Raw genomic sequence first — 15,776 nt, 5'->3', positions numbered from 1 at the left:
ACTCGAGTGACTGAGATAGAAGAACTGTGAACTGAGAACTGATAGTTCTGATTTGTAAATAGTGCTTTGTAAATATTAGTTAAGATTAACAGTTAATTGTTGTTCGTACTAGTCCAAGTAAATTGTCATTGTCGTCGGTGGAGTGCTATAACGAATACTGTGTGAGTGAAGATCCAATTGTTGACGAGAGCGTTTAAGGTGAATTGTAGAAAGGAATTATTGTTGTGACGAATAAATTACATTGTTGTTACAAATAAAATTTACAATATTATAACTCAGATTAGGAGAATATCCAGAGAAGTGACAATAAGTAATCTTCTGGATGTGATTCAAGTTTTAGGAATTTCTAATTCATTTCTACTCCTTACCATTAACGGGTGGGGCAGAATGATTCTATCGGATTGACGTTCTTGATGCTAAATTAATATGACATAGTTTTATTCTATTCTATTCTATTCTATTCTATTCTATTCTATTCTATTCTATTCTATTCTATTCTATTCTATTCTATTCTATTCAAAATAGTTACTGGAACACACAACAGTTAACTACAACAGATTAGATTACGTTACGAGAAGGCATGACTCTGTTAAAACGGAAGAACACTCTGAACAAAATTCTCTTCGTCGTTGACGGTCAATATAAATTTAGTTACATTATTATGCACCCAAGGGGCGAGCAGTATCTAAACCAGGTTGCTGCTGTCGGTTTATTTCTTAACTCTCCTGCATAATGCGCGACTCACCTACAACTAGTCCACGAATTCCGCTCTCCATCTTTCATATGATAATCTCCCGGATTTACAGGTGACCGCATCACTTTCATTTTTAAAGTTATTGTTTTCATCGAGTTTATGTTATGAATAAACTTATTGAAGTGTATTTATCCTTCACCAAATTCCGATATCCTGCATGTTATATCTCGTAGGTTGACATATCTGATGTTATATGCGTTCTATGATTGTCAAAGAGTGACGTAAAATGTTTAGTTCAGTATTTCACCGATACGACTGGAGGCTTGGCTGCGTAGTAACTAGACATCGGAAGTTAAGGCACTAACATGGTATTTTAGGCGCCTAAAAAGGCTCTAAAACAACAAAAATAGGCCAGTAAAAGGCATTGAAATTATATTGAACCACCCCTAATTCACAATGTAAACATCCATAAGACCATAAGTAACTTAACACAGTGCACTAGAAAAGTAGTTTCTCTGTTCTAAAGACTTGTTTCATTTGTCCTTATGAATCCACAACTTCACGTCCATAATTTGAATTACAGTAAACAACAAGCAACTTTTCAAGATTAATACACAAACTTCTGTTATGTTTATTGAACAAAATCAGTTTATATGCTGAAAAATATCTCTCAACGTATACTGATGTGACTGAAGCACAATTAAACAGTGCCGTCCTGGCTAATAATAATCGTTCCATTAGTAGTGAAAGCAGGAAATTCTGCTACCCACTGACGATATAAAGAAGATTTTGCATGTTTTCAATTTTGGCATTTTTCACCATACAACAGTACCCTCAGAAAGACAATCCTAGACTGACTACGTACTTCGTGTTCTCAACACAGTGTTGGAGTCAGAAGGAAAAGATCGATTCCGGAGTAAGCAAAACAACAAAGCTGCATTGCAACAGTGTGTCCCATACCTATGGCTACTATAAGAAATGCAATTTTTTTAGTTTCGAACGCAGAAATAAATTCAGTATTGTTGACTGACTAGTCATATAAAGAAAAAGGCAAAAAATTACATATTAAAGCAAAAAAGGCGTTAACGGCAAGAAAGGCAAAAAAAAAAAAAAGACAAGATCAGACTTCATCAAAATGCTTCAATTCTCATGATTCGTGCACATTTACTAAAAGCTTTTAAATATGAACTTCAAATAAAATAGGGATTTTCCTAAACATCCGATGCATAGTAATAACATCATTTAGTATAAAGTGTAATAAAAAGAAAACCAGCAAATACGACTTATGTTTAAGCCATTTATTGCATTATGATGTTTAGTAGATCTATTGTTACATAGTTGCGAGAGTCTTGAAAATATATTTATAAGAACATTGATTTGAGTCGAATTTCTGCTTCTTTTCAGAGTCGTTTTGTGGACTTCATCTACAATAATAAGTTGTGCGATTCCCTCAAATTCTTTGTTGCATTTTTAATGTCAGAACTTTAGCTCAGAGTCCGTATTCCTCCTTGATGACGTCGACCTAAACTTTGGGGTAGAACTCGACGTCCTGGTACACGGTGTATGTAATGCCGGTGCCTGGGATTCTTGCTGTTGCTATGCAGCGATATAATCCGACGTCCAGCGATGTAACGCGGTACAGGTACAGCGTAGAGCCCTTCGAATTATGCAGAACATCGTTGCGCGCGTTGTGAGTCCTGTAGAGCTCTCTAATTTCAGGGCTTCTGAAGTCAGCTCGCACCCAAACAATATTCTGAAAAAGTGAAGATTAAGAAGAAATGAGTAATCAGTCATGATCTCTACTAGAGATATGTATGGGTGTAGACTAGTGTAGTGCACTTCAAGCGCTGTGTTCGATTCAAGTTTGTCGAGCGTGATAAGAACCGAAGTCTGCTCTGAAGAAGAGGATCTAGCCAGCCCGCTCGAACGTGCCCCTCCAAGCTCGCTGGTCTCTCCTACCCTCCTCTCCCAACCCTGCATGCTTTTAGCTGCGAAATGATTTTAGAACAAATCTTATGAAGTTTTATTTAGATATAAAGACAGGTAATTTTTATTACAAAAATATCATTAACATCCACAGAAATATACGTACATATAGGTAAATCACATATTGTTTAAAAATAGGCTATATGACAGTTTTTACTATACCAATTACCGACAGAAAGTAGCTATCGTTACATTCTTCACATAATATTCAAATAAATCACAGTTGCTCAGTAATAATAGATATGTGACTATGCGGATTATGAAAGTATTACAACCTCTTCAGTCCCGAAATAAATTTAAAGTATTTTTTTAATATTATTTATTGGATAATTGGCGATACAAAGACAAACACCAACCAATCAAAATTTTTTATCACGACCTCAGTTCTTGTTTTATGCTAGGTATCATATATGATATCTTGGGATTCTATGGGGACTTAATTTGGTATCCATTCAATTTCATTTATTTTACAAAAATGCATACAATTGCTTACAAATAATGCAATGAAAGTATCTGTATTCCAGCAGCAACACTACGCTTAGAAATCATGGCAAATATAATACTTCCGTTAAATATATACATCATATAGAACATATATTTCCTTCGTGGAGAAAAAGATGATTTGTAAAGATGCTCTGTACCAGGAACTACACTACCCGTAAAAAATCTGAAGAATAATAACAACAGAATAACAGCAACAACACTAATATATAGTAACAGGCATTTTGCAAAATATTGCAAAATGTTTCCTGTGGCTAAACCAAAGCCTATATTGTTTCAAGGTATCTAATCCATCTCGAGCGTAGTTCGCTCCAGGTGCGGGCAGTGATCAAATTTGATTGGCAGTTTCACATAAGTTCTATTCCAGCCATTGACTTATATGAATTGGTTCTGCCCACAATTTTTTAACTAAACTGTCCATCTATTGGAGCATTATACAATACACAGATACAGTGATCAAATCTGATTGGCAGTTTCACATATTCCCTATTACAGGCATTGACATAGTATACGAATTGTTTCTGCCCACAATTTTTTACTAAACTGTCCATCTATTGGAGTATTATACAATACACGGATACACTGATCAAATGTGATTGGCAGTTTCACATAATTCCTATTCCAGCCATTGACATATACGAATTGTTTCTGCCCACAATTTTTTACTAAACTGTCCATCTATTGGAGTATTATGCAATACAGTACATGGGCACAGTATCCTTTTTTTTGACGAGCACTTATAGTCTTCTACTAGTTCCACACCGAACTCAGTCGATGCCATAAACTACTTTAGTAGAGCTAGTTTGTCGTCATTTCTCACCACTTGCTCGTAACTACCTCTACCTTTATTCTTCATATCAGTGTCACCTTTTAGTGAAGCGTATCATATTGTAAAGAATATTTTGATTATATATTATGAAAATGATGCGAGCATGAAATAATAGCTATCAGGTTTATACAACATTATTTATTCTACTTATTATAGAAAACTATAGTAATGTGATTTACGAAAAGTCATGCTAGAGACCAAAGGTATCCCCAATGATACCTCTTAAAAAGTAGTGTTGTACGCCTGTACGAGAACCAAAACAATGTTTCTATTATTATTATTATTATTATTATTATTATTATTATTATTATTATTATTATTATTATTATTATTATTATTATTATTATTACGTGAATAGTAATGTGTAAGAATGTGTCAACACTTAATATTATTTCATTTAACATATTATAACAAATAGACAATTATATTTGCTTTTCTCCGCCATGCTGCTAACTAGACGGAATGATAAATTCAATCAACTGGAAGCATCTAGTGACAAATAAATAGAAGAAACTCGAATAATAACCAGAAAGCGCAGATGGTATAGAACAGGGCTGGGCACATTACGTGAATCTGAGAAATGAGCGCTGTGTGCTTTAAAGAGCTGGTCTTGCGAGCGTTCTGACGTATGCATACTGTACGTCATTCAGTGTCGGTGCAGTGGTGGCTCTGGGCGAACTTTGAAGACGGAGCTTCCGTTCATACACTAAACCGTCCCGCTATTCCCAATGCGTTTGATGTATCATGGGAGGAGGAGTTCTTTTTGGTAGAGGACAGTGGATTAGCAAAGTGTTTAATTTGGCATAAAACACTCCAACTGATTAAGAGGTTCAATATCCAACGACATTATTCTTTACAACATGCTACTGAATATGACAAATATGTTGGTAATGAACGCCATAAATTAATACAACTTAAAGAAAATGTTTCTCAGGTACATTATATTAGAGTATCTATTTGATATTTACATTACATTATAGGTTATTATACATTTAGTAATATATAATTTTAAATTATACAAGTATTATGATATATCATAGTATATTACAGTTCATGATATATCATATTATATATATCATATATATATTATTATATATCATGAACTGTAATATACTAGCCCTATACTATGATGTCATAATATTTGTATAATTTAAAATTATATATTACTAAATTTACTATAATAAATTATAATGCAATATAAATATCGAATAAATACTCTAATATAATGTACCTGAGAAACATTTTCTTTAAGTTGTATTAATTTATGGTCATATATCATATATCATATCATGTATCATATCATATATCATATATTATATTATATTATATTATATTATATTATATTATATTATATTATATTATATTATATTATATTATATTATATTATATTATATTATATTATATTATATTATATTATATTGTATTATATTATATTATATATTAACAGATTGACAATAATGCACATAGTGAATCGGCTATGAGCATTAGCTACAAAATTTGCCACGAAATAATTGCAAAGGAATTGAAAACATTCAACGAAGGTAACTTCATCAAGCGATGTTTAATTATGTTGGTAGATGAACTCTGTCCACAGCAAGTAGGGTAAATGGAAGCTATATGCCTGCCTCGTAGAACCGTGGTGAGTATGCAGTATGTGCGTATGGGTTATGTAAATAAGATTAATGATTTGTGTGTGTGCATAGAGCGAAGTTTATTTCATTAAATTAATAAGAGTGTTATAAATTCTGTAATGTACAATGGATTGATGTAATATCCTTATAAACTATTATATACTGACATACTGAATGACTAGAACAACCGTGGCCCTTGTTATATTAATGCAGGGAAGGTAGCTGTAATGCGAGTCCGCCACTGCGTGAGCGTTCTGCTCTGGCTTGGAAATGAAGTGTCTTGTGGAGCGAGAGCAGCTCTGGCAGACTAAATGGAGCCGCTCTCATGCCCGGCCCTGGTATAGAATAAGATACCTCAGGCCACAGACCTATATAAGCGCGTAATGAATGACATGAATAAATTTCTAAGCTATCATATATGATATCGAAGGACAGACGAGGATAACATGAACACATAATATGAAATAAGTTGTATAAGTCCATAAAAGATAAATGATTTCATTTTCATACTACACACCATTATAACTTATAATATCCATCCTGTTAATAAATAACATATATTATTTCATTTTCATACTACACATAATTCGTTGTAGCTTGCAATATCCAGCCTGAGAATAAACAAGATTATTTCATTTTCAAATGACAGATAATACATTTAGAGCACCTTATCTTTTAATACATATAATAAAAATCATTTTCACACTATACATAATTACAACTTATATTATCCACTCTGATAATAAATTAAATAAATAATATCCAACCTGTTAAATAAATGTTTTCATTTCATAATTTTATACATAACATACTATTCAACCTGTTAAATGGAATGAATAATTTGATTTTCATACTACACGTTATCGTCGCGCATGACAGAAACTATGTTCGGTTCATTTTGTCGAGTACGGCGAAGTTCGATATTTGCCGATGTTCGCTGTGCAGGAGGAGGCCTATCATGTTTATTCGAAACTTTGAAAATATTTTCTGTCCTCCTCTCCCATCCCTTCATGCTTTAAATTAGCGTCGTGCATGACAGACAATATGTTCTGTTCTAGTTTGTTGAGTATGGCGAAATTCGATATTCGAAGATGATCGCTATGCAGAAGGAGGCTTGTCGTCTCTGTTCCACCTTGTTAAAAAAATTGCTGTCCACTCCCAATCCTTCATGTTTTATCCGCTTAAGGATTTGACACAGATCTTGCGATTAGTTTGTCATATGAAATAAGACGAAGTTTGTAATGTCTTGGTTTTCTCTCTCATGTTTGAACATCGCACAATACTAGTCGGTATTATGAATATATGCGTTTTTTAATATAGTTTGTTTGATTTATTTATGGGTATATTATTGTGAATGTTAAGTCATATTAATAACAAGAAAAATTGCCTATACTCATTACTGTGCGTAACTTCGCAAAATACGTCACCGACGTCCTTATGCAGTTAAAGGATAAAGGTGCAGGGAGAGGAGGAACTAAGGAGAAAGGCACCGAGCGTATGTAAGGATGGGTAAAGAATGAACAAACGCAAAGCGAGCTTCAGTTCTACAGAGACTCGGCAATCTTAAACCGAACATAGACTTCTGACCGGTTTTGAACAGACTCGGTTACTTTATTTTACATGCTTCATTTCCACGTAATGTTGGATGCCTAAGGAGTAGGACGAAGTTTGTAATATCTTGATATCCCCTCTCATATTCGAACATTGCACGATAGTAGTGTAGGCAAATGGATGAATGGGTTGCAGATGGAGATGGTGAAAGCCCATGCGCATATAGGACCTCAGAGATATTGCATGATAAGTCCATTTTATCAACTTTAATATACAGGTAAAAAATCACGTTTATTTTCCTTTATACCTGGTAAAGTTACAAAGTTACAAACCTACAAACCTAGTCCTTTGTTTTTGGTATAGTGCAGTAGTGTCAGAGTTGTAAGCTCCGAAACCGGTTGTGGAGCTAGAGACGTCCAGTCGGAGCTTGAACTTACTTATGTCTGTGGAAGCACCGGAGCACGCAACGAGTCTAGTGGAGCGCTCCGCTCCGTTTAGGCTGTGTCTGACAACGCTGGTATAGTGGAAGCATAAGAGCCTAATACCTTGTAAATTATAAGATCCAAATAGAAGTAAACAGTCATGATAATTTTTTCTCAATTATATATATATATATATATATATATATATATATATATATACACACACACACAAGGTTCTACTACATATTCGTATATATATATATATATATATATATATATATATATATATATATATATATATATATACGAGTATACTGTATAGTCAAACTTTGTATTTAAAAGGAATATTATTATGAAAAAATATTTTTGCGAATATTGTTGCGCCAGTTACGTCATCGATAACATTTGTAAATGAACCCTATATTATTTTGAACACCCTCTGAAAGGACATAATTATTTTGTACGTAATGTTTAATTTGTTTTGTAAAGAAGATAGATAAGTGCATTTATTGATGCATGATAAATTATACAAACTCATGTACACAAGATCCTTCGCACGAGCCCGTACGGCCATTCGTGCTGTAACTATACACAGTTTGAATCTTCAAAGAAAACAAAAATAATACTACTAATAATAAAATAGTAAAACAACAGTTATTATTATTACTACCGCTATCATTAATTATCACAATTACAACTAATCTAACTTCAAACCAAATTTCACAAAAATAATAAAAAAATAAAATAAATGTAAGATATGAAAAGAGAGAGAGAGAAAAAACAGTGAAACATAGACCTATATATATATATATATATATATATATATATATATATATATATATATATATATATAAACAATTTAATTCCTTATTGAGACTGCACGAAATAATCCAACTAATAAATATAAAGGTAATACATGAAAAAAACATACACACGCGATAAAATACAAATAGAAAAAAAAAGACACAATAAATACAAAAGTAACATTATCCACTAATTACTTCATCATTCCAACACTAATTAATAACTCTTTCCCTTATTTTCTCGGCTCCCTCCCCCTCTGCCAGTTCCACCCTCAACTGTCGAACTTTTGCCATACATTTTCCCACACTGTCACAAAATTTAACGTTATTTAACATATTGTATGTTGCCAAGTGCCCCCTGCTAGATGTAATGAAGGACTCTGGCAGGAATCGTTTCCTCAGAGCTTCTGTGGCTTCACACTCCGATAAAATGTGGTGTGATGTCTCGCCTTTACCGCAAAGAAGACATATTCTCGCCCCTTCTTCGTTGACGGTTTTAAGTGCCCTCCAGGCTCCTAGACGAAACCAGATTAAACCCAGTCTACTTTCTTTGCTACCTCCATAGAGATATAGTTCGGCCCCCAATTTGTTTTGATCATCGATTGGATCTCCAGAGCAACCTTATCCCTACATTCCCCTTCTGTTATTTGTCTGTCTATATCCTTCAGGCATTTCTTGACTTTCCTCCAGACATTTCGCTTGTTCCTGCAATCTTCCCCGATTATATATCCCATGCCTATTTCCTCCAACCCTCTGCGTAATCTACCTGCCCAGGTTACTTGGTCTCTCCTCTCGAGTTGCTCCCTATAACAGATCGCTCTAATAAGAGACTAATCTCCATGCACAATCCTCAAGTAGTACTTTAAAACTTTTATCTTGCATTCTATTGAGTCTCTATGGCGTCCGAATTCTCTTAGGATTCCGCTATTAGCCGTTCCCCTCCCCACCACCGCTATCCGTTTTAAAAAGTCGCTTTGTACCTGGTTAAGTTTTTCCGTTCTTCCCCAACCCCAAATTTCTGCCCCATATATAATTGTAGATCTAACTACCGCATTGTATACTTTATTTAATAAATTTAGAGAGACTTCCGGGATTTTGTTACGTATCTTCAGCGTTTCCATCGCTTTTATCAGTGCCCTGTGTTTTGTAGTGCCTATATGTTTATTCCATTTTCCGTTCATCGTCATTGTTACCCCTAAGTAAACAAAAATTTTCACGTTGTTCAGTGCTCGGCCTTCGTATGTTCAGGTTTCCGTTTTACTGTAAACACATCCGTTGTTAAAGGTCATAGTCTTCGTCTTTTCAGTATTTACTTTCAATCCCCAGTCCCTAGAGTATATTTGGAGCTTGTCAAGCCCTTTCTGCAATCCCTTAACACTTCTAGAACATAATGTCAGATCGTCCGCATATAACAATACTGGAATATTCACGTCCCCTATGACTGGGGCGTCAATGTCCTCTCGTAACATAATCTCTGTTATATCGTCAATAAACAGGTTAAAAAGTAAGGGAGACAGTATGCAACCTTGTTTCACACCTCTGCGACTGGTAAAGCTTTCAGACACTCTGTCCATGTCGTACTTAACACAAAATTCCACTTTATTATAGATCCCTTGAAGTGCTCTAATTATCTTGCCCGACATCCCTTTCATCCATAATTTATACCAAAGCGCTTCTCTCTCCACAGTGTCGAAAGCCTTTCGAAAATCCACGAAAGCGCAGTGCAGTTTCCCCCCTTTTCTAGACATTTGTTTCTGTTTCAGTGAATCCAAAATAAATATGTTGTCGACTGTGCTACGACCTTCCATAAAACCCATCTGAAATTTTAAAATTTTGCCATGCCGAGACACCCACCCCTTCATTCTTTCATACAAGATTTTATAATAGATTTTACCCATAGTAGGCAGTAAGGCCACGCCTCTATATGAGTCTGGAGATCCAATCGAACCCTTACTTTTATAGATTGGATAAATGATGGATGTAACCCAAATTTCCGGGTATTTCCCATACTTAAATAAATCATTAAACACAATTTGCTCCCTTTGTACAAATTTATCATTGACAAGAGCAGCCTTAAATATTTCTGATGGCAGACCATCCCAGCTGGTGCTTTATCATTCTTCAAAGAGGAAACCACTTTTCTAATTTCTGCCCGTGAAATCTCTGCGTCCAGCTCCGGAACCTCCGGAAACCCCAATAATTCTTCCGGTGCTATCACTAATCCCCCCACATCTCTCCTTCCAAATAAACGCCCCTAAAATATTCCCGCCATACTTCTGGTGTAATTTCGTTCCTTACCCATCCCCACCTCTTATTCTTTTAATAGTGTGCCACATTTCAGATATATTCCCGTTCTCTACCACTCTACTCAGCTTACCTGCTTTCCTGAGTTGCCAGTTAGGCACTGTGGTGATGGTTTGGCCTGGCTGGACTCGGAATGAGTCTCTACACTTTGTAAGGCACGCTTCAGCCCATAGTGCGCCCTTCAAACACGATGACTGTCCAAGTCCTAAAGGTGACCTAGGTAGCATTCGTGAATGCGATGCTGACAGGTGGACCATCCTGTCTCAGCCCCCTGATAGCGCCAGAATATATGTGACGGTACTGTTGATCTAGATTTAATTTTTTTTCCCTAACAAGGCGTGGTTTCATTTACACGGTTATGTCTGTGCACAAAACAACATATACTGAAACGCGGAAAATCCTCACAGAATTCACCATGTTCCCTTATATGATGTAAAAATTGGTTCATGGAGTGCTGTCACTGCCAGAAGAATAATAATGCCCATACTCTTTTGAGACGACAATAAATGCAGAGGTACCGCAAATTTCAAATTTCTTCCCGTTGTTGTCAGATAACGAGAGAGAATACGGGATTTTCAGCAAGATTCCGCCACAGCCCACACTGCTGACAATTCTTTGAACGATATAAGGGAGGAGTTTAATGACAGAATTATTATCAAAGGTTTATCTGCACACGAGTAGGTTTGACGTGTCTGAGTTACTTGTCCAAATTCCTCTCATACAATTTCAACTGCAATTATGCGTTACATTATAAATACTTGTATAGGTCTATATATATTTATGTTTATGTTTTACATTAATATTATGTCCAATGTAGTTATAGAGTAAATATGTATACATTAATACCTAATACATACTAATGGCATGTTTGTGATTCGTGTGAAGTTTATGGAGCAAACAATCCATAGTTTTTTTATGTCCAGGAGTTGGCCTAATGCATATGTTGTTATTTATTACAGAAATTATATGTAATTTATTCATATCGGGTATTAAATGTTATGAACAGAGCTAGGAAGTTCGTAGCAAAGCAGTAGATTTCAGGTGAGTGCAACGAGGAGTATAGATATCACCCGCGCCTCGCCCTGCTGCCGCTCGTTACAGATGATACACAGTATGTTCACATAAACAACGCGTAGTGGCATTCTGTGGATCTGTGTAGAGTCGTGAATAGTTTGAAGAATATCGTTAATTGATATTAATATTTTAGGTTCTGAACAAAGTGAGCTATTCTGTTATTGTTATTATTGAATTATTTACGCAATGTTAATATTGTGCACGACTCCAAAAATGTAAACTCATCTGTTATTAAATAATTATGTAAACAGGTGTGTGTAACACGTTTATTTTTTCCGATTATTCTTCGTTAAATGTTGACGTCTCGTGCTGCTATGTATTCAGTTGCGTTACAGTCCAAGTTGAACATCGGAATCACGATACGAACTTCCTAGCTGTCATTACAATAGAAATGAAAAATGCTCTTGAAAAGAATTATGGGTTTAATATCACTGTATGTGCCACATACGAGATACACTATTAGATTCACAAAGTAGTTGTTCACCTGACGATAGTAAGAAATGCTATATCATATTTCAGATTTACTCCAGTAAGTTTTGTGACGTACAAAGAATATTTTCAAGTACAAATATAGTTTCCTTTTTCTGAATCTAAAAGGAGTATTTCTTTTGAGAAAATGAAAATGTTCATTGTTATTTGTTATAATGAGGTTAGAATCATAATTGTTTATTTTGTATGTTATTTTTATATGTACTGTATGTGTAAATTAATTAGACTGGAAGTAACGAACTTTATAATTACAAATTATTGTTTTTTTATATTATTTTCTTGTTCCAAGGGCTCTACTAACACTTTTGAGGTAACTAGCCCAGGATATAATGAGGTAGGGTGGCCAGTTCCTTTCCCCTTCCATTGCATACATCGCCGACTAGCTACATATTGCACTAGTTAGATTTCAGATGCAGAAAAACAATTGTTCTTCCTTTAACACATATCGTCAAGTGAGATGTACTGCCTGATAATAAAAGATGTACACAGAGGCTATAAGAGCTGCGGTGCTGCAGCACTCCCTGGTTTGACAGGAAAATAAAGAATAATATTTATTTTAATTTGTAGAAGAATTGTTACAGCTTTTATGGTAAATTGCTTTATATTTCATCTGGCCGGGAATATGTACTATTATCTTATGCATAATCTTTTTTGCGCGTCGACTGTATTGGAATTGACACTGCATTCAAAGTCGTCCTGGATCTGCAGGGTGGGACAGCTCATGGAGAGTGTGTCTTGCATGGTCAGGGAAGGGGGTAGAAAGGTGAAGGGAAGCAGAGGGAAACTGCCGCTGTTTAAAATAATCCATATTTCGCTGCAGTGGCTTGCAGAGCCAGGCGACAAGGGAAGATCTTTCCTCCCCTCCCATACCGCTATTGTAATGCTACGTCAAATGGATTCTCTATTCCCTTGAAACTTAATGAAAAAAATTTTTATTTTCTCTTCACATACTTATTGTTGTAGAATCTTATCGAGTTAATATAACGAAATTAATATTCTCTTTTGCCTTATTATTACGTATATATCTCCAGTCTCTAGCAGAACCTAATATTTGCCTTAACTCAAAATGATTGCACGAGTAGAATCCTTTTAATATATCACGTAAAATACGAAAGAGACTTCTTTTCCACTTTTAGAACATTGCTTTGGTGTGACGTCTTAGTACCGTAACTTAACCAGTGCAAATGTGCAAGCATGAGTGTGTGTGAATTACAGAATATTAATTTTATTTTCCTTAAGTTTCCCTTGTGGAGAAGATTGATGTAATGAAGTGAAATTAAATGGTCGTCCGTTACCCGACTTAAATCTTACTCAAGCTTCATCCACCCGAAATAGTGCATATATGTAAGGAAGTATAACAATGAAATTTAGCTACGCTAAGCATTTGTGGTTACGTGGATGTGAACAAAAAAAAAATCTGTATTTTGTTTTCGTTGCCTCCTCTTCGGTGGTGATACTGCATAGACTAGGAGTGGTGTGACAGATTTAGGACATTTGCCCCTAAAAATTAAAAAGCACGAATCTTCGCAGTCTCGCCTGAAAAATGTTGTTTCATTGGCAATGTTAGACAAAACTAGTATTGCTGCGCAACTAAGTGAAGCGAACAGAACAAACATTCTCAAACATAATCAAGAAATGAGAAAAATCGTGAAATTATTTTAAAAATATTAATTTTGTGGCAAATATGAACTTCCCTTAGGGGACATGATGAAAAAACGATTCGAAGAACCCTGGTGTATTTCATGGCTTGCTACAGTTCGTGAATAATCTAAACGACCCTCTCAAAAATCATTTGGAACATGCCACTGTTTAAAGGTAGTTCTAAAACAATTCAGAATGAACTGGTAGATTGCATGTTGAGTGTCTGTCGATCTGAAATTCAGACTGAAATCGATGGTATTAGTTTTTTTTAGCGATTATGGCAAATGATGATGCCACAGACATCTCCCAACTAAGTCAGGAAGTTTTGATTTTTCGATATGTAGTGCATTTATTTTTGTCCTATACTTATTAGTAATCATATCAAGAAGTGAAATTTGTATGTACCAAAATCTACTGCAGCTCCCCCAATCCACAAGTTCACGAGCCGCCACTGGATGTACATATCAGCCAGAACCTCAATCAGAGGATAAAAAGATTGTTGTGCTATTTAATAACTGAGGCTATCAAGTGCAAAACTCGCCTTATCCAAAATTAAAAAAAAAAAAAAAAAGAGTTACATATGGGATGTTGTACTTCTTTCAGCTCTCTATCTACTGATATAGTCGGTTTGTGCAAAACTTGTCTAATTCCTCTTCCATAGAGCTTAGAAAACTATCAAATGCAAAACTGTCCATATCCATAACGGTTTTTCCTGTTTTCTGACAAATCACTTTACCTGGATAAGGCGAGTTTTGCATTTGATAGCCTCAACTATATTTTTGAGTCTGGAACCGTACGCACCGAAACGATTTCCTCCCTGTCAGGGAAGTGACACTGGAGCTCTGCGTCCGATGGCGACAACAGCCGGTAACTCCCGCGTCCTCGACTCTCCGCCCTGAAAGAGACAATGAGCAACTGCCATTATAACGCGCCGTGTACTCACTCAGCTGCAATTCTCACTTATACAGATCGTCCGTCGATTGAGTGCTAAGTGAAGTCACCTTGAATACAGCTTTCGCCTGTCTGGAGACTACTTACTGGATACGCCAAAGCCGTATACAATTTTAATAATTGAAGGGTTCAGAACCATAGTGGGCCAAGCGCCATTTACTAAAACCGTACAAAACAAGGGTTAAAATGAAGCTATTACCATAATTCAATGGAAACATATTGCAAGCAATATAAAGTATACACATTAAAACTAAATGATATGTCAGATCTTCATTAAACTATGACATGCACGTAACTTTAACCCTTGCTTTCTCAGTTTTTAATAAATGGCGCTTGGCCCACTATGGCTCTGAACCGTTCAATTAGTGGACTGGTAATTATTTATTAATAAAAGTAGTGTGCGATAAAGCGGAAGAACCCCGGGTAGCTCAGTTGGTAGAGCAGCTGGCTACGGACTGGAAGGTCAGGGGTTCGATCCCGAGTGGTAACGGGATTTTTCTTGTTGCCAAACTTTCAGAACGGCCCCGAGGTTCACTCAGCCTCCTATAAAATTGATTACCGGGTCTTTCCCGGGGGTAAAAGGCGGTCAGAGCGTGGTGCCGACCACACCACCTCATTCTAGTCCCGAGGTCATGGAAAGCATGGGGCTCTACCTCCATGCCCCCCCCCAAGTTTCTTCATGGCATGTGACTTCTAGTTCCGTAGCTATCTGGTTTGCCACTCCTAGATCAGAGATCGGCAAAAATGTACTTTAATCGTGATCACTAGCAATAGTGACGTCACAGGGGCAGCGCAGTAAACTGTCTTTGCTTCACCCCCTTCCTTCCGTCCATTTCCCCTACAACGCCAGTACACAAGCATCTATCAGTGGCGGATTATCTGCTTAGATTTAGATTGCTT

The 15,776-nt window shown here is 35.9% G+C and overlaps 1 long non-coding RNA gene across 1 annotated transcript; it reads right to left on the bottom strand.

Moving 5' to 3' along the window:
* Positions 1-1,971: 1,971 nt before the first annotated feature.
* Positions 1,972-14,894, bottom strand: LOC138707815 (uncharacterized). Its single transcript, XR_011334383.1, has 2 exons — positions 14,727-14,894; positions 1,972-2,447 (listed from the first exon to the last, which is right to left on the bottom strand). It is a non-coding gene; the product is annotated as an uncharacterized lncRNA (long non-coding RNA).
* Positions 14,895-15,776: the final 882 nt, after the last annotated feature.

The sequence above is a fragment of the Periplaneta americana genome, chromosome 10 (assembly GCF_040183065.1).
Source record: "Periplaneta americana isolate PAMFEO1 chromosome 10, P.americana_PAMFEO1_priV1, whole genome shotgun sequence".
NCBI lineage: Eukaryota > Metazoa > Arthropoda > Insecta > Blattodea > Blattidae > Periplaneta > Periplaneta americana.
This window is presented reverse-complemented; position numbering and strand designations above follow the sequence as displayed.